We start from the raw sequence: 18685 nt of genomic DNA on the forward strand, positions 1-18685 counted from the left end.
CAACGTATACGCGTTACGTGCGCGCATATGACGTATGTACATGCGCTCCGACGCGTTCGCGCATGCGTAATCACTAGGTGCGCGCTCGGAGCTTGCTCAGTGCGCGCACCTCGGGTTATATGCTTAATAAAAGAACACTTCTTATTGGTTAACATTACTTTCAGTTTCTGATTGTTTCAACACCACACCCAATCCCCTCATGGCAAGTCATGTGATCATGATTTATCACTTTTGATTGGTTTAAAGTACTTTCAGTTCTAGATTCTTCCCAAACCACACCTACTCCCCTCATTATTAGTTCTGATTCCTTTGGAGAAGGAGCTATTCTGTTGTTGAGAGACAATGGCTGAACAGCAACCATCTTCAGACAGTGACCAGGACACTCTTGAGAGGCAGAGGAACAGGAAGCAGAAAGACAGCTTCATATGGCAGTTTTTCACTTTTCCAGAGGGACTTAAGAAGGTAAATGCACCAAAAGTTACATGTGTACTTTGTCAAAAAGCCTTGTCACGTGGGAATCCTAACAAGAAATATTCTTTTAGCATTCACACTATGTTGAGGCATGTTGACAAAATGCATCCAGTGACTTTTCGTCGAGCTTCTGGTGCAAACCCTCCACCTGCTCTACCGACGACATCTGCAGCAGCTCAGCCGAGCACATCTTCGGCAGCTCAGGCGAGCACTTCAGCTGCAGTAGTGCCTTTGCCTTCTTCTTCACCTCGTTTTGGACCACCTTGTTTTGCTAGGTTGTCCACACGCTGCACTGTTTGCGGTAAACTTATTTCTGTGGGTGAGACCAGTCTTGATCTCATTCAGAGAAAATTTGATGCCCATGAGTGCAAGTAGGCCATAGATGTTTTTTCTTTTTTTTCGTTTTTCTATTCCTGTTTCCCTCCATTAACTCAAGGGCTCTTTTAAGAGCCACTTATAAACTAAACCCCCCAAAGTTTTTTTTTGAGGTATTTTTTTTTATTTTTTTTTGAGGTGCGCGCACCCAAGGTTTTTTTTGTTTTTTTTTAATTTAATGTACAAAAAGAGGTGAAGAAATTGAAGCATGAAAAGGGAGGATTGAGTAATACTAATATTTTTCACTTATTTAAAAAAAAAAAAAAAAATTCGAAAAAAAAATTTTTTAAAGTATTTTGCAAGGGAACAGAGTTTTTTTTTTTTTTTCCTTCCAGTTCTGCAAAAAAAGAAAAAAAGTATTAATATTCAATCATACATTACAAAAAGCATTACATGTTTTTACATATTTTACAAAGCAATTTTTTGCCCTTTTTTTGCTGTTTTCAGAATTTTTTATTTTTCACTTAAAATAGTGAAAACAATTGTATTCATCATTTAACAGCGGGCACACAAAAAACAATCTGAAAGATTGTTTAAAAAAAGCCCTAAAACTTTCCTCACTAAAATATACCTTGTTAGAAATATTACATATTTATTACAAGTACTTTTCTAGATGAATAAAAATTTTCTAGACAAACCGTCTTTAAACCTTGTCGCAAAAGCACACATGCCAAAATAATTTCTGTCAAAGGAGTCCACAATTGTTTTTATTACTTTTCCTTTAGGCCAAATAGTAATCTCAAAATCCTTTTTATGTGATATCTTCAATTATAATCCTTTAAAATTACAAAAAATGCTTTCTTCAGATGCAGTTTTTAGTTTTCAAAATTTAGGTTTCAGAAAAATTAAATAAGAATTGGGTAAATCATAAGGCAAACGTTGCTTGAAAATCAATTGGGAATCATTACACAGTGTCCAGCCTTTTTCACATTTAAGATAAACTGCGTAATGTCCAGAAGTTACAGTAGGTCCTTCATGAAAAATTATTGCAACTGTAACAAAAGTTTTTCCAGAAATTGATAATTGTTGTCCTGTAAACTTCTTTATTAAAGTATCCAATTTTGAACCATCAGCTCTACAACGTTGCATCATTAAAATTACATACTGACCATATTTCTGTAAAAATAACGTGGAAAACATGTCAGATTTGCATTCATAACATTCCATGTTGTGATTGGCATCTTTAACTAATTTACTAAAAGTCACTGATTCACTCTCTGGTAATGGTAAAAATATGAACCTTTCTGAATCAACATTACTACTACATGTGTTCATACAGTTTTCACAGCAATGTTCCCATTTGTAAGAGACACCAAATAAGTTTTCTACTTCTACTCCTTCATCTTCTAGTACACTCAAAATATATATTAAGAATTCCTGTGCATCTTGCTGGACATTTTCTTTAAACTGTGTAGAACCACAACATACATCTAAAAGATTTCTAACATCAGAAGCACTTTCTATTTCAGTGTTATCAGTACTCAGCTTCTCAAAAAGGAGACTCAGCAGAGAACACAATCTTTTTCCATGATTTACTATTATCTGTTCTAGCAACTTTTCAAGATAAAATACAACATTCAGCACTACATTTGCATAGCAGTTGACACCAGAGCTGTTTTCAAAATGGCAACCAACAACCTCTTCAACACTGTCCTTTTTCTTTTTCCTTGCTATCACATCACTGTCCTTTTTTTTTTTTTGTTCTGTTCATCCACATTACAGATATTTTCAAATCTCCTTTTCCGAGAAGCAACATGTTTTTCAATCACAGGATACTGACCTAAATGAGGAGCATAGGTTCTTCTTAATCTATTATACTCCTTTACATAGTTTGTATCAGCACTAACTTTTGAGTCATCAAAGTCTATCATAAATAAACCAGATAATGTTTTCACTCGTGACAAAGCAACATATGCCATACCTTCTTTGAACACAGTAGAACCAATGTTTACAAAAGCACTATCTACAGTCAATCCTTGAGACTTGTGAATAGTTACAGCATATGCTAGAGAAAACGGAAACTGCTTCCTACGTACATATAAGTCTTTCACAAGCATGAAACGAACTGAACAACGACAAATGTCTTTAACTTCTTCTATCTGATCAAATTTTATTTTTAAACATTCAATTCCTTCTTTTTTCTGATAATTAATAAAACCTACAACTCTTCCCATAGCTCCATTCACTAAACCTTTTTCTACATCCAAATTTCTCCTTAAAATCACTCGACAATTCATGCAAACATATAGATTTTTTTCTAATCCAGCTGTTTTGGAAATGTTCTTCTCTAGTGAATCCAATTTATTTTTCAGTTTGCCTGTTAATGTAAAAGTAATTCTTTCATGCTGAATTTTGTCCTCTGCTTCCATTTTCTTAATCTCTTCCTTTTCCAATTTCAAAAGTTCCTCATTGAATATTGAGCACTCACGTAGTGTTGGCATTAAGCAGATTACAGTATTTTTTTCTGCAATGTTCTGGTATATTTTCTCTGCAATTATTTCTTCATTTGGAAATAAATTATGTAGCAACCGACTCTGTAATGCTTTTTTGCCAACTTCTGTGAGTAGTCCAATTCTGATATCTTTCAGAATACTTGCATAATCTTCGTCGTTTGCTTGTCTCATATTGGTAGTGAGTTCTTTGTACTCAAAGAACGACCAAATATTCGCATTACCAATGCTTCCTAATGACTTCTTCGTGTCTTCATGTGTCACAGTATTAAACACTGGTTGTCCTTTAACTGGAGTGAGCTGCAGAAGATCCCCAAAAACTATGACGTGTTTTCCTCCAAATAACACGTCATAGTCTCTCTTAAGAATTTGTTGCGTTCTTAAATGCACAAAGGCAAGCATTAAATTTGAAACCATGCTCACCTCATCAATAATGAGAACTTGCATCTTCTTCAACACTCTTGAAACTTCGAGGCATGCTTCTCCAGTTAGCTTGTGGTATTCTATTTTGTTCTCATGCTCCACTGGTAACATTAGCAAGCGATGTAAGGTAATTCCTTTTATGTTATAGGCTGCTAACCCAGTTGGAGCAGTTACCACACAAGACAAATTTGAAGCTGTTTTTTGCTGTAGATAGCTTCTGATGACTTTTATTAAGAAACTTTTACCAGTTCCTGCTTGTCCACTCACATACATCCTGATTGGTTCAAATGATGTGCATGAGCACTCTTTCTTTTCATGTAGTAATCCATGATCAATTTTTTTGATGACTTCTTCATAAATTTCTTTTTGTTCTTCATTCAGTTGTTGTTCCAGATTTAGTAAGTCGATTGAATCTTCCTGTGCTTGATTCATAGCCGTTTCTACTTCAGTCATAGCTACTGCAGCTTCATTTTCTATGATTGGTTGTCCTAGGGGATCTTGACTAAGTGTTCCTGAACTTTGGCTGTCTTGAGAACTGTCTCTAGCTACTTCAGCTGCAAGTTTTGCTTCCTGTTCATTTTCTTCATTTAACATTTGGACATAAGTTATGAAAGTACTGCATTCTATGCTGTCTTTGCAAGCATTAAAGGAATCTTCATAGCTTTGAAATTCTCCCAGTAGTTCTTCCTCTGAACGCCATGGTTTAAACAGCTGTAAAAGAGCCAAGTAGTAAAATTCCTTTTTGTCAGTAGTTTCGTAACTGAGCTTCCTGTGATTTATCAAACTTCCTTTTGTTTGCTTCACCAAACATCCTTCCTCACCAATGACTTTATATTTTCCATTGTTGATGTCTTCTGTGGCTTTCCGTGAATAAATGTAGTTCTGCAGCACTTCATAGAGACACATGTTCTCAAGATGATGACTTCTCTTTGGGTAATATGTGTCCAACATGTTTGATTTCAAAATATCTGTACTTTCTGGGTCATTCTCAGCCAAATATTCAATTTCTCCAACAGATTTCAGTACCCGATTTCTCATTCCTGCAAGGCCTAAGCTTACCCAAATTATTTTTCTGGATTTCGAGTAAAGACTTGCAGATGATAACCTATCTGAGCATTCGTAGGATCCAATTTCTCGATGCGATAACATCTTTTAACTGAAACTGTACAGCTTCTTACTGACAGTCTTCTCGTGAGAAATCTCTTCCCACATTTCCTTCAATTCTGTTTTCTCAGATTTAGTGATGTAAGATGTCACATACCGAGCAACAGCAATAGAATTGTCTGCCACATACTGAATATCCATGTTAGCATTCCACATGGATAAAATGACTGGGTTGAAGTCATTTATAAATTTTGACTCTTCATTTCTTTTTAGGTTGTAGGTATTTTTGGGAGATTTTCTAGTTATAGTATGTCGCACAGCTGACATAAAACTGTTGACTCTTCCTTTTGAAAGAACAGGTCTAGGAAATCCAAATCGACACTTTGTGTAGAATTTATCTTTCGTCTTGTACTTCCGTCGACAGTATTTTCCACACCGATGACTTTGAAAACGTAAAACTTGCTCTTTTAACTTTTTCTCTTCTGTGCTTTTAGGTATAGCACATGTTGCATATTCTTCAATGAAAGATAACACTGCTTCATCAGTATCTGTTCCAAACTTTGGGGCATCCTTGATCCACAACAGCATATGAATATGAGAAGCACCTCTTGCCTGGTACTCTTTTCTCCAAAAGAAATCCACTACTTCTCCAAGAGGTGGATTTTTTTTATTGCAGATGAAGGACATCATAGCCTCAAATCTATGATTGAAATATCTGCAAACATTAACTGGATCCAATGAGCACAGTTCTCCAGCTGTCTTGTATTCAATGTTTTTAATGTTTGAATTTGCCTCTCTTAGAAAATCCAGTAAATCATCCCAAGCGTACTCGGCACAGCTTAGGGTTAGAAACCATGTAGGAGTTCCTAAATTCCGTAACATGCATTTTAATTCACCATGGCGTCGGTACCAATATTCATTTGTCCCACCCTGACAAGCCATCAGATTGATCAGTTGTGTTTCCAAATGATCATCTCGGTGCTGCACTTTCTCCATAACATCCTTAGCAGACACATTTTGTAAATGTACTCCACTTTTTAAAATGTGATTTACTGCATAAGATAATGCAGACAAGTCGCTTTCAAATAAAAGATGGAACAAATAAGGAATACTTTGACGAAATCTTGGATCTTCTGCACATAGTCTTGTAGTCCGATACTCAGAAGCTGGAATCTGTTCTGGACGTTCATCGTATCGTCCTCCTTTTCCTGTAGGAAACAGCTGGGGAAAACATCGAGCTTCCAAGCTCTCCTCCCATACACTCACGGGAGTTCCTTTTGCTTTCTTCATCTGAAACAGATCAATAGTGTCTCCCATAACTTCTTTTGAATGAAGAGGATGTATGCTAAAATGTTCATAAATTTCTTCTTCCTTTGACTTGTCCACTTTTTCAATTTGACCAGTTGGTGTTTCTGTGTCTTCTTGTAAATCTTCTTCTTCTTCTTCTATATAAATTGATTCATACCATTTATTATTTTTTTTCAAATACAAATTTGCTCTTTGTACTTTTCGTACATCCACCAGCTCTTGCCAAATCTTCTTATTCTTTGTAGGTACACCATTAACCAGAATTACTAATGGTTCAGTTTCCAAAGTATCTGCATCAATAGTTTCCATATTTTTTTTCAAATCCAAGGGCAAATACACCACTCTTCCTTTTAAACCTCTCAGTAAATCAGAAGGACGTAATTTACCAGTTTTGGGCTCCATACGTACTATGGTCTGGAACGGATGAACACATTGAATGAGTATAGACTCACATGTATTTAATTCAGAAAGTTCGGCAGGAATAGCATCCAATTCTAAATTATTATGTACAGCTCTGGTCGGCATTCTATTTTCTTCTAACTTATTATAACAGTATTTACAAATACGCTGATCTTCACCCAATTCAAAACAATTTTCAAGAAATATATATGTTGCAAAATCCTTCCACTTATAATATCTTCATTTTCACTTTTTTTATACAGATCAACACTCCTTGTTTGAATTTTATAATGACTTCTGCGGCAACAAATACAAGTAATATTTGGTCTTTCATTAGAGGTGATAGTAAATTTTGTCATTTCATCCTCAAAATTTTTAGTAATAATGAGTTCTACATTCTGTTCCTCATTTTCCTCATTTACTGTGTCCTTTTCTGAACTTTCTTGTTCTGGACCAAAGTAACAAAACTGAATCTCATGAGTAACCTTCACTACATCTGATACAGATCCACGGAACAGAGCATTATTCAACTCATTCAACTTTACTGCTGTACTTTTAGCAAAATACAATGTTCTCACAAACTTTCTCATTTCAGTATGATGAACAGCCAGCATCCTAAAATGATGAAAAACACTTTTACACACTTTTCTAGATAGACAAGCCAGAGAATGTCCCTGCAAACCAGTTTTTTCTCTCACTCTGCATGGATCTAGTGTTTGAAGCACCTTCATCTTCTGTTTTACACTCTTTTTACTATATTCTCTTAGAAAGTCACGTAATTTATCAATAGATTCCTGATGCACAGTACAAATACTACTACAGTTCCAAGTGTACACTGGGGCTTTTGGACGTCTCCCCATAGCCTCAGCAGCCATTACTTCTTCCTCATTTCTTGGGACCATTTTCTCTTTTTGCATCACACAACCATCCCTAACTTCATATGCTCTACCATTGGTGTCAACTGCATGCAACAAACTATTACTTTGAAGATAACTCACTTCATTAAAAAATGGTTCAGTACTTGAACTGTGTTTCCATTCTCCCAAGAACACTTTACAAAAGTTACTTTTTTCACTTCTCTTTTCCTTTTGCTTTGTGACTTCATTGCATTCACTAATTTTTCTAATCTACGCATCCTATTCAAAATTAAAATAAAAAGTTTTCTTTTTATTTCCAAAGCCTTACTTACAATATTTTCTATAAAAAAAATTTTTTTAATAAATTTTGTTTTTTTCTTATATTTTTTCACATCCTTTAGCAAATTTAGCATCACTCTTCTATGAAACATTTTTCGACTAATGTTTTTAAAATCTAATTTTTGTGTTAAATCTGTTTGACATACTTCTGATTGTACATTCGCTTTTTTTTGCTGTTGACTGTGTTGTTGCTTAGTACATGAAACTCTCTTTGTTTTACAGTTATTTTTGCCATTTTTTTGTTTTTTGAAAATCTTTTTTAAGAAATCTCTGCTCTGCTTACCAGTAGACTTTTTCTTTTTGCCATCACTAGCTTCTCCTGCTATTTTTTTTCCCAGTTTTGTCCAGATATACTTGTTGTTGCTTTTCTTTCCTTTTTCTTGTCCTTAAAGGCATTTTTTTTTCACTGTTGCTCAGCAATACCTGCAAGAACTAAAAAAAAATCCTTTTTGTAATTATAATTCATTAAAATATTTTTTTTTACTTTTCATTTATTTCAAATGTTTTTCCATTTGTCTCTCATTTCAGATTTACTAATTTGTGCACAGTACTACCCACCACAGTTGAAAAAAAACAAGCTGCCCATTTCCTGCAAGTGCATTTTTTAACAGAACAACTGCAACACAAATTATATCTGTGGCCACAATTCCTGTGCGCACACAGCCTCATGGTGTTTTTCTAAGCAGAAAACAGAATTTGATTTGCAAATTCAAAGCACTTTTACTACTCTGGTAGATCAAGTGATAATTGCTGTTACAGCCTTTCACATTTTACCTGGAAAATCACAGAGGCAGAAAAGAGCACATTTCCTAACAGCTACTTCATACCATAAGTATCTGCAACCTGGGTGAGTGTTTACAGTAGAGCAAAGAAAATGAGGCCTTGGTGACGTTGAATGTGCTTGCATTACACACAGACCTGAGTAGTACGCATGGGAGTGTTGGAGAAGCTGCTGCGTGTGTCCCAAGAGTGTGTTTCTGCAGACTATGTATTGTCAGCTGCAAGAGACATGAGCAAGGAGATTTCCAGAACTGCATGAAGACTCCAGGGATGTATGTAACAGTGCATGTGTGCTAAGGGATAATTTGTGTAAACACAACAGGCTGCCCCTTTCCTGGGACTGCAATTCTTACTGAACAACAACTTCACAAACTAAATCTCTGCCCACAATTCCTGTGCGCACACAGACTCATGCTATGTTTTTTGGAACAAAACAGTGTCCCTGAATAGTACCAAATTACTGTTACAGCCTGACACATTTCCCTTATCATTTACAGAAGCAAAAAACAGCACATGTCCTAACAGCTCCTTAAGACCATGAGCATGTGTTACAGGGTGAGTGATTAGACTAGATCAATTTAAATGAGGCCTTGGTGACGTTGAATGTATTTACATTACACATTGCTATCTGAAACAGCACACAGAGCTGAGTACTACACATGAGAGTGTTGGAGAAGCTGTTGCGTGTGTGCCAAGAGTGTGTTTCTGAAGACTGTGTATTGTCTGGTGCAAGACAGATGAGCAAAGAGACTTCCAGAACTGCATGAAGACTGCAGGCATGTACGTAACAGTGCATGTGTGCTAAGGGATAATTTGTGTAAACACAACAGGCTGCCCCTTTCCTGGGACTGCAATTCTTCCTGAACAACATCTTCACAAATTAAAACTCTGCCCACAATTACTGTGCGCACACAGACTCATGCTATGTTTTTTGGAACAAAACAGTGTCCCTGAATATTACCAAATTACTGTTACAGCCTGACACATTTCCCTTATCATTTACAGAAGCAAAAAAGAGCACATGTCCTAACAGCTCCTTAAGACCATGACCATGTGTTACAGGGTGAGTGATTAGACTAGATCAATTTAAATGAGGCCTTGGTGACGTTGAATGTGTTTGCATTACACATTGCTATCTGAAACAGCACACAGAGCTGAGTACTACACATGAGAGTGTTGGAGAAGCTGCTGCGTGTGTGCCAAGAGTGTGTTTCTGAAGAATGTGTATTGTCTGGTGCAAGACAGATGAGCAAAGAGACTTCCAGAACTGCATGAAGACTGCAGGGATGTATGTAACAGTGCATGTTTGCTAAGGGATAATTTGTGTAAACACAACAGGCTGCCCCTTTCCTGGGACTGCATTTCTTACTGAACAACATCTTCACAAACTAAATCTCTGCCCACAATTCCTGTGCGCACACAGACTCATGCCATCATTTTACACACATAACACAGGCTGCCCCTTTCCTGGGACTGCATTTCTTACTGAACAACATCTTCACAAATTAAATCTCTGCCCACAATTCCTGTGTGCACACAGACTCATGCCATCATTTTACGCACATAACACAGGCTGCCCCTTTCCTGGGACTGCATTACAAACTGAACAACATCTTCACAAATTAAAACTCTGCCCACAATTCCTGTGCGCACACAGACTCATGCTATGTTTTTTGGAACAAAACAGTGTCCCTGAATAGTACCAAATTACTGTTACTGCCTGACACATTTCCCATATCATTTACAGAAGCAGAAAACAGCACATGTCCTAACAGCTCCTTAACACCATGACCATGTGTTACAGGGTGAGTGATTAGACTATATCAATTTAAATGAGGCCTTGGTGACGTTCAATGTGTTTGCATTACACATTGCTATCTGAAACAGCACACAGAGCTGAGTACTACACATGAGAGTGTTGGAGAAGCTGCTGCGTGTGTGCCAAGAGTGTGTTTCTGAAGACTGTTTATTGTCTGGTGCAAGACAGATGAGCAAAGAGACTTCCAGAACTGCATGAAGACTGCAGGGATGTATGTAACAGTGCATGTGTGCTAAGGGATAATTTGTGTAAACACAACAGGCTGCCCCTTTCCTGGGACTGCATTTCTTACTGAACAACATCTTCACAAATTAAATCTCAGACAACAATTCCTGTGCGCACACAGACTCATGCTATGTTTTTTGGAACAAAACAGTGTCCCTGAATAGTACCAAATTACTGTTATAGCCTGACACATTTCCCTTACCATTTATAGAAGCAAAAAAGAGCACATGTCCTAACAGCTCCTTAAGACCATGACCATATGTTACAGGGTGAGTGATTAGACTAGATCAATTTAAATGAGGCCTTGGTGACGTTGAATGTGTTTGCATTACACATTGCTATCTGAAACAGCACACAGAGCTGAGTACTACACATGAGAGTGTTGGAGAAGCTGCTGCGTGTGTGCCAAGAGTGTGTTTCTGAAGACTGTGTATTGTCTGGTGCAAGACAGATGAGCAAAGAGACTTCCAGAACTGCATGAAGACTGCAGGGATGTACGTAACAGTGCATGTGTGCTAAGGGATAATTTGTGTAAACACAACAGGCTGCCCCTTTCCTGGGACTGCAATTCTTACTGAACAACATCTTCACAAATTAAGTCTCTGCCCTCAATTCCTGTGCGCACACAGACTCATGCCATCATTTTACGCACATAACACAGGCTGCCCCTTTCCTGGGACTGCATTTCTTACTGAACAACAACTTCATTAATTAAATCTCTGCCCACATTTCCTGTGTGCACACAGAGTCATGCCATCATTTTAGGCACATAACACAGTCTGCCCCTTTCCTGGGACTGCATTTTTTACTGAACAACATCTTCACAAATTAAATCTCTGCCCACAATTCCAGTGTGCACACAGACTCATGCCATCATTTTAAGCACATAACACAGGCTGCCCCTTTCCTAGGACTGCATTTCTTACTGAACAACAACTTCACAAATTAAATCTCAGACAACAATTCCTATATACACACAGACTCATGCTGTGTTGATAGGCACAAAACACAGGCTGCCCCTTTCCTGGGTTATCAATTCTTACAGAACTAATGCTTTTTTCAAATGTGCTGCCATTTTCCTCTTTTCTTTCAAAGTGATTTCTGCTAAATGCTAACCATCACAATTAAAAAGAAGCTGTCCTTTTCTTTCAACTGCAAGTCTTACTTTTCAACAGCAACACAAATTAAATCTCTGTCAACAATTCTTCTCTGCACACAGACTCATGGTTTGATGGTAGGCACAAAACAGTATTCCTCATTGTTACCAATACACATTAACTTGGGGTGAAAACATACTCCATAATATTTTACATATTCAAAACAGTTAAATATCTCCCAAAACAGAAAATGTAAATCACAACTTTAAACAAATATTCACAATTCTTTTTTTTATATCTAAATTAACCACAAACACCCCCTCTCAAACTCATAACTCACCTTTAAAATTAGTTAGTTGTGAAAGAAATGTGGCAGTCACACAGCAGTTTATCAGACCAGAATCTCTGAGCTGAACACCTCTCTCCTCTCAGCAGAACCAGTTAATGGCACAGTTTCCCTCTCTTTTTTCCCACATATACATGTTAATTTCAAATCTCAGTGCTTCCCACATTTTTTCAAATGAAATCACACATTTCTATTGGATGAAAACTTCAACCCCTTTCCAAATGTACCCTTCCCCCAACTTGACTTCTGCCTGCTACCATAGCAACAGGTCATGGAACACTGCTGTGAAGAGAGAGGTCAGAAGTTCAGCAGACAATGTTTCATATCCAAAGAGCAAGAGTGCTTGACTTTTCAAACCTAACAGCCAATCCATAGTAATGTTCTTTGGTAACACATTTTTCTGTACCAATACAAAACATGCTTTTTAAAATTTAAACATACAGCCTAGTTTTTAGAATAGAATGGTTTGAAACAGCCAATGAGTTCTTTTTATAAAAAAAAGTATGTGTGCCCCCATTTTTCAACTGTCTTTCATTTCATATTGCCATTCTACTGAAAGACACCTCCTGAGTGCATCCAGATCTCCTTTGAAGATGTTCACAGTGTGGATTGTAGGTCACAGCTATGTCTTCTGGAGTGAAAAAATTGCAGAAAAAAGAGGTATGGTGAGAGACCTTGCTTTGCCAAATGTAGATATTCAATGGATTGGTCAGAGAGGGTTAAAGTGGCACCAATTAATGCCTTTGGTGAAAACCTTTGTACATCTCCCACAGCCTAACCTTATTATTGTGCACTGTGGTGGTAATGACCTAGGCACTTTAACTGGGGTAGGTCTGGAAATGCTTATGAAGGACACCTTTGTGCAATTGATGGTGCTTTTTCCACAAACTGCCTTTGTATATTCTAACATATGCCAAAGGCAAAAGTGGAACTGGTCCAACCAATTTTGTCCGCAGATTGACAAAGCAAGGAAGCACGTCAACAAATCTATTTCTGCTTTCCTCAGAGACTATGGTATGGGATCTATATACCACAACAACTTGCGTTACAACATGCAAGACATTTATAGAGGAGATGGTGTACACTTCACTGATGAAGGGAACAGAGTCTTCCTCTTGAACTTTAGACTCTGCATCGGTACTTACTTGTAGGTACCAAAAAACAAACAATAAACATAAGGGCTCTTTTTAGAGCCACCTTATATCTAAACACTTAAATGCGATTTTTTATTATTTTTTTAAAAAAGTTTTTTTCGGGTGCGCGCTGGGTGCGCACACTCGGCGATATTTTTTTTCAAAATATAAATCTTTTTTTTTGCCCTACAAGGTCCTACTGTGACCCCCTTACAATGCCTAGTGGGTCAATATCTCCCCACTCTGCCCCCTTTTCAAGTTCTCCCCCTTTGTTTATCACCCCCTCTTTATGCGAGAGACAAAATGGCGGCCGCCGCTTCCTGATTTCCACCGATTCGAATGTTTACTGACATCTAATAACCAATCAGAAGTGCGCTCACGCACGGCAAGGTGCGCGCACAGTACTTGCTCAGTGCGCGCACGCTGCGCGCTTACAGATATATATATTGATTTAAATGCTAATTTCTCAGGAAATACTGAACAGATTTACACCAAACCTGCAAAAGGCACTTCATGGACCTTATGGCTACCTCTCTGCCAAATTCCACATAATTCTGTTCAGCCGTTCGGGCTGTAGCTGCGACTAAAGTCCCTATGAAAAAAAAATGCATGGGGAAAACGCGTTTTGGGAGGGACCCCCCTTTTTCTTGGCCCCCCCTTGACAAATCCCCCCGAGACTTTCAGGGTAGGAGCTGAGTGTAGCGCCCCATTAGTTTTGAAAATTTCACGAGGATTCGTCAACCGGCGCCAAAGTTATTCAAAATAGAATTTTGAGATTTCCTATGGAAACACGGTCCTAACTATAACTACCTACTGGCGACCGCCAGTAGGTAATATATATATATATATATATCACCAGGAATCCTCCAAAGAAAGAGCAAAGGCCTCAGTAGGTTGAAAGGGAAACTTCTTTATTAGATGAACGGCATAATGCATTTCGGCTTGATTAGCCTTCGTCAGATGCATAAATGTTCAGGAGGCTTGTCGCACCGGTATTTTGAACAGTCCTGTCTCTTTCCCATTGGCGGGAACTCGCTCCACCCCCAACCAATTGACCGCTCACCACTCGTAGTCCATCGGAACTGCGAGTCCCAGAATGCATCAGTATCAGGTGAGAAATGCGTGGGGATACGATGTAATCATTCCATTTGGTCACCCCCAACCAAGTGTCCGCTCGCCACCCGTAGTTCAACGGAACTGCGAGTCCCCGAATACATCTGCAACAGATAAGTGCTACGTGGGGATGCGTTGTAATCTATATATACACACACACACACACACACATATATGTCGCCAGTAGGTAGTTATAGTTAGAACCTAGTTTCCATAGGAAAATAATTTTTTCATTTGCTAATAACCTTGGCGTCGCTTGCGGAATGTTCACGAAATTCTCCAAAAAAAGGGTCTATCCAGGGCAGCTTCTATCCTGAAAGTTTGGGGGTAATTTGTCAAGCGGGGGCTGAGAAAAAAGGGGGCCCCAAAAAGTGTTTTCTCCATGTTAATTTCCATAGGAAATGTTATTACAGGCTACAGCCCGAACTGCTGAACGGAATTACATCAAATTTGGCAAAAATGTAGTGCTTGATTCAGAAAGCATCTTTTTTTAAAATGGTGTAAATACGTTTCGTAGTTGCTGAGAAATTAAAAAAACAAAAGTTTTGTTATCTGGGGCAGCGCACCCTCCCGACCACGCGCTTCACTGTGATTGGCTGCCACGACTACAAGCTTTACTGTGATTGGGTGCCAAAACTTCAAACCAGGAAGTGTTGGCAGCCATCTTGTGACTTGGTTGAACAGAGTCGAAAAAAGATTAAAAAAGAAGAAAAGGGGGCAGGGTAGAAACACCCTGACGCCCTAGTCCTGCTCAGGGGGGTCCCACAAGGATCCCCAGGCCCAATTTTTTTTTCTTTTTTTTTAAACTTCCGAATCCAGATGACAAAAATAATAATGAATGAAGCGGGGGCTCCCCCACTACATTTAAATGAGCTCCCGGTGGGCCAGCTTCTGGGGGCAATCCTATAATTATATTGCGGGGCCTGCGGGGTCTCCACAGACCCAGGGCCCGCCACCTCCCATGGAAATTAGGTGCAGGAGGGCACACGACCCTCCCACAGCCCAGGTGACCGCCACCTCCGCAGGGCTTGTTTTGTAATTGTTGGGGGGTCTCCGAGGCCCCCCCAAGTCCCAGGGATTGCCACCCCCAGGGATTTAATTAAATAAGCAGGAAGCCCCGGGGACCACCACCTCCCCGGGGCTTTGAAAATAGAGGGAGAGGGGCTGCGCGGCCTCCCACCTGGATCCCTTGATGGCCCTGGGGACCGCCACCCCCCAGGGCTGGCTCCTGCAATGTCCAGGGGAGCCCAACCCCGGGACATTGTTGTTTGCTATAACAGGGTGGAAGAACGTCTGACTCACACACTGTCATAGAAAGCCCTGCATTGCTTTGTTGAAGCGAGAGGAGGATAACCTGCTCTCACTTCAATGAAGCAAAGCAGGATTGCCTTTGGGCAAGGGGACCTGTATGTTAGCAGCTCCCCTTGCCCAAAAGCAATGCTGGTTCCCGGAGGAGGCGGGGAGCCAGTGGGAGCATGGGGGCATTGGGGCTCCCCCCATGGTCCCCAACGAAGAGGCCAGGACCTGGGGGATGGCGTCCCTCGGGTCAGTAGTGGACAAGGGAAGAGGGACCACGCAGTCCCCCTTCCTAATGATTAATAAAAACATTCAAGAATTGGGCATGCCCCGGGGGATGGGGTAATCGGGGTGAATATAAATTAATGGAAGTGGACCTTTTTTTTTGTTGAAAAGTTTGGAGTTGCGATTCTAACGTGGCGCTCAGCACAGCCCCCTAGTGTGAACTTGCTGGGTGCATGGCTCTCAGCATGACCCCCTAGTGTGAACGCGCTGGGTGCGCAGCTCTCAGCGCGGCACCCGAGTAATTCACAGGTCTTGCAAAAACCATTTACCTGTAAATGAGGCTTTGTTGTGATTTCACCTCTTCTTAGAGTCCCTGCATTTCCACTCTGCCTATGACTGGAAGAATTAGCCCCCCCCCCCCGAAACTTTTATCCGCCTCCCCCGAAATTTGGCTCTAGTTCCGCTTCTGACAGGTGTGAGCCGGGTCTGTCCACTCCACTTATGCTTACAGAATTCCATAGATTCTATCCGCTATATGTAAATGATCCAGTTGTGAGGCTGGAAATATCTTGCAGTCATGATTCTGGGCCTTTCCCGAGGCTTGGTTTGCAATGCTGACGCTCCATCGGGGTTGCCACTGGTTGGCAGCCAAGCTTGTGCTCGGCGGGTCAGTGTCCGCCAACATATGTACTTATCCAATCACTCCGCAAATCCCCAAGCACTTATAAATTTACTATACACTTTCCTTGCAGTACTCTAATCATCCAGTCTCTACCCATGTACACATAGAATGACCCAGAAAAAGTTACATAACCAAGGTCTTCCCCACTGCCAGAGGTAACATGGTTGCATGCGCAGTCAACAGCACAATGTAATGTGTTAGGGACCAGGGCCATAATGCATATATAATGAACAAACAGACACGGTTAGATAGATATTGGAACCGGCTACGGGCACGTGTGCTCGGCACCTTTTTATTACCAGTGTCACATGTCCAGTGACGTCTGTGCTGGATGCGTATGGGGTGAGTGTAATCCAGCCCTCAGGGAATAGTTGGTGCTGGCAACAACTACAACAATGATCATAGGATTACACAGAGAGATTTAATCATAAAGGGTCAATGACTTGTGGTACACTGAGGTAGGGGCACCAGAGATGAGCGTGCTGATGTGAAGAAATTGTTAATGTCCCTTCGGGATATTCCTGCTGCCTGAGGTGATATTGTTGCGTGTGTAGAGCATTAAATTCAATCATAAAGGGTCCATGAGTTATGATGCACAGAGTTAGTGGCACCTGAATAGCTCAGCGTGTGCGAAGCCAGCGATGATGGCGTGTCCTTGCAGGACAGAATTGTATTGGATATGTGTGAGACCTGCTGACCGCAGTGTAGGCTGGAGGCAGCAGTCAGCAAGGGCCCACAACCATGTGGTGTTGACTTGTGGTGTACTGAGTTAGTGGCAACAGTGGCACTTAGCTTGTGCGCAGCCAGCGATGATACGTGATTTGGGCAGGCCCCACTGGGAGCAATGTCTTTTGCCTTCTGAATTCTGCCTCAGTAAGGCCACGTGGCATTAACTTGTGCACAGAGTTAGTGGCACCAGAAGCACTCAGCGTGTGCGCAGCCAGGGGTGATGCGTGGTCCGGGCAGGCCACACTGGGAGCAATGTCTTTTGGCTAATGAATTCTTCGTCAATAAGGCCACGTGGCAGTGACTTGTGGTGCACTGAGTTAGTGGCACCTGAAGCACTCAGCGTGTGCACAGCCAGCGATGATGCATGGTTCAGCCGGGCCGCACTGGGAGCAATGTCTGTTGCCTACTGGACTGCATCATCTGCAATCGCGATTCGATCTGAATTATGAGCCCTGCTGTCCACAGTGTAGTTGGAAGGCAGTAGTCAGCAAAGACATCGAGGAATGCTTTTTGTCACTTCCTCTTGACAAAATCAGAGGACATAGAGTACAATTCTCTCTACAATTAATAAATCAAGACTCAATTTAAATTGTGAGCCCTGCTGACCGCAGTGTAGATGTATGGAACAAAAGATTAAATATGTATGGAATACATTGTCGAAATATGTAGGTTTCAGGGACGTTATAGTTAGTTGCCTACTGGACTCTGAAATTAATGAATCAAGACTGAATTTGAATTGTGTGCCCTGCTGATCGCAGTGTAGGCCAGAGGCTGCGATCAGCAAGGGCCCACAGGCATGTGGCATTGAGTTGAGCTGTACAATTAGTGGCACCTGAAGCACTCAGCGTGTGCATAGCCAGCCATGATGCGTGGTCTGGCCGGGCCGCACTGGGAGCAATGACTTTTGCCTAATGAATTCTGCCTTAATAAGGCCACGTGGCGGAGACTTGTGGTGCACTGAGTTAGTGGCATCAGAAGCACTCAGCATGTGCACAGCTAGCGATGATGCGTGGTCCGGGTGGGCCGCACTGGTAGCAATGTCTGTTGCTTACTGGACTGCGTCATCTGCAATCGCTACTCTATCTGAATCGTCAGTCCTGCTAACCGCAGTGTAGGCAGGAGGCAGCTGTCAGCAAGGGTCCACAGCCTTGTGGCATTGAGTTCAGCTGCACAGTTAGTGGCAACAGAATCATTCATCGTGTGCGCATCTTGCGATGATGCGTGGTCTGGGCAGGTCGCCCTGGTAGCAATGTCTTTTGTCTAATGAATTCTGCCTTAATAAGGCTACGTGGCGATGACTTGTGGTGCACTGAGTTAGTGGCATCTGATGCACTCAGCGTGTGCGCAGCCTGCGATGATACGTGGTCTGGGCGGGCCGCACTGGGAGCAATGTCTCTTGCCTACCTGACTGCGTCATGTGCAATCGCGACTCGATCTGAATTGTGAGCCCTGCTATCCGCAGTGTACATCGAAGGCAGTAGTCTGTACAAACATAACTCTGCGGTGCTATGCCG

Source organism: Triturus cristatus, chromosome 6 (assembly GCF_964204655.1).
Source record: "Triturus cristatus chromosome 6, aTriCri1.1, whole genome shotgun sequence".
NCBI lineage: Eukaryota > Metazoa > Chordata > Amphibia > Caudata > Salamandridae > Triturus > Triturus cristatus.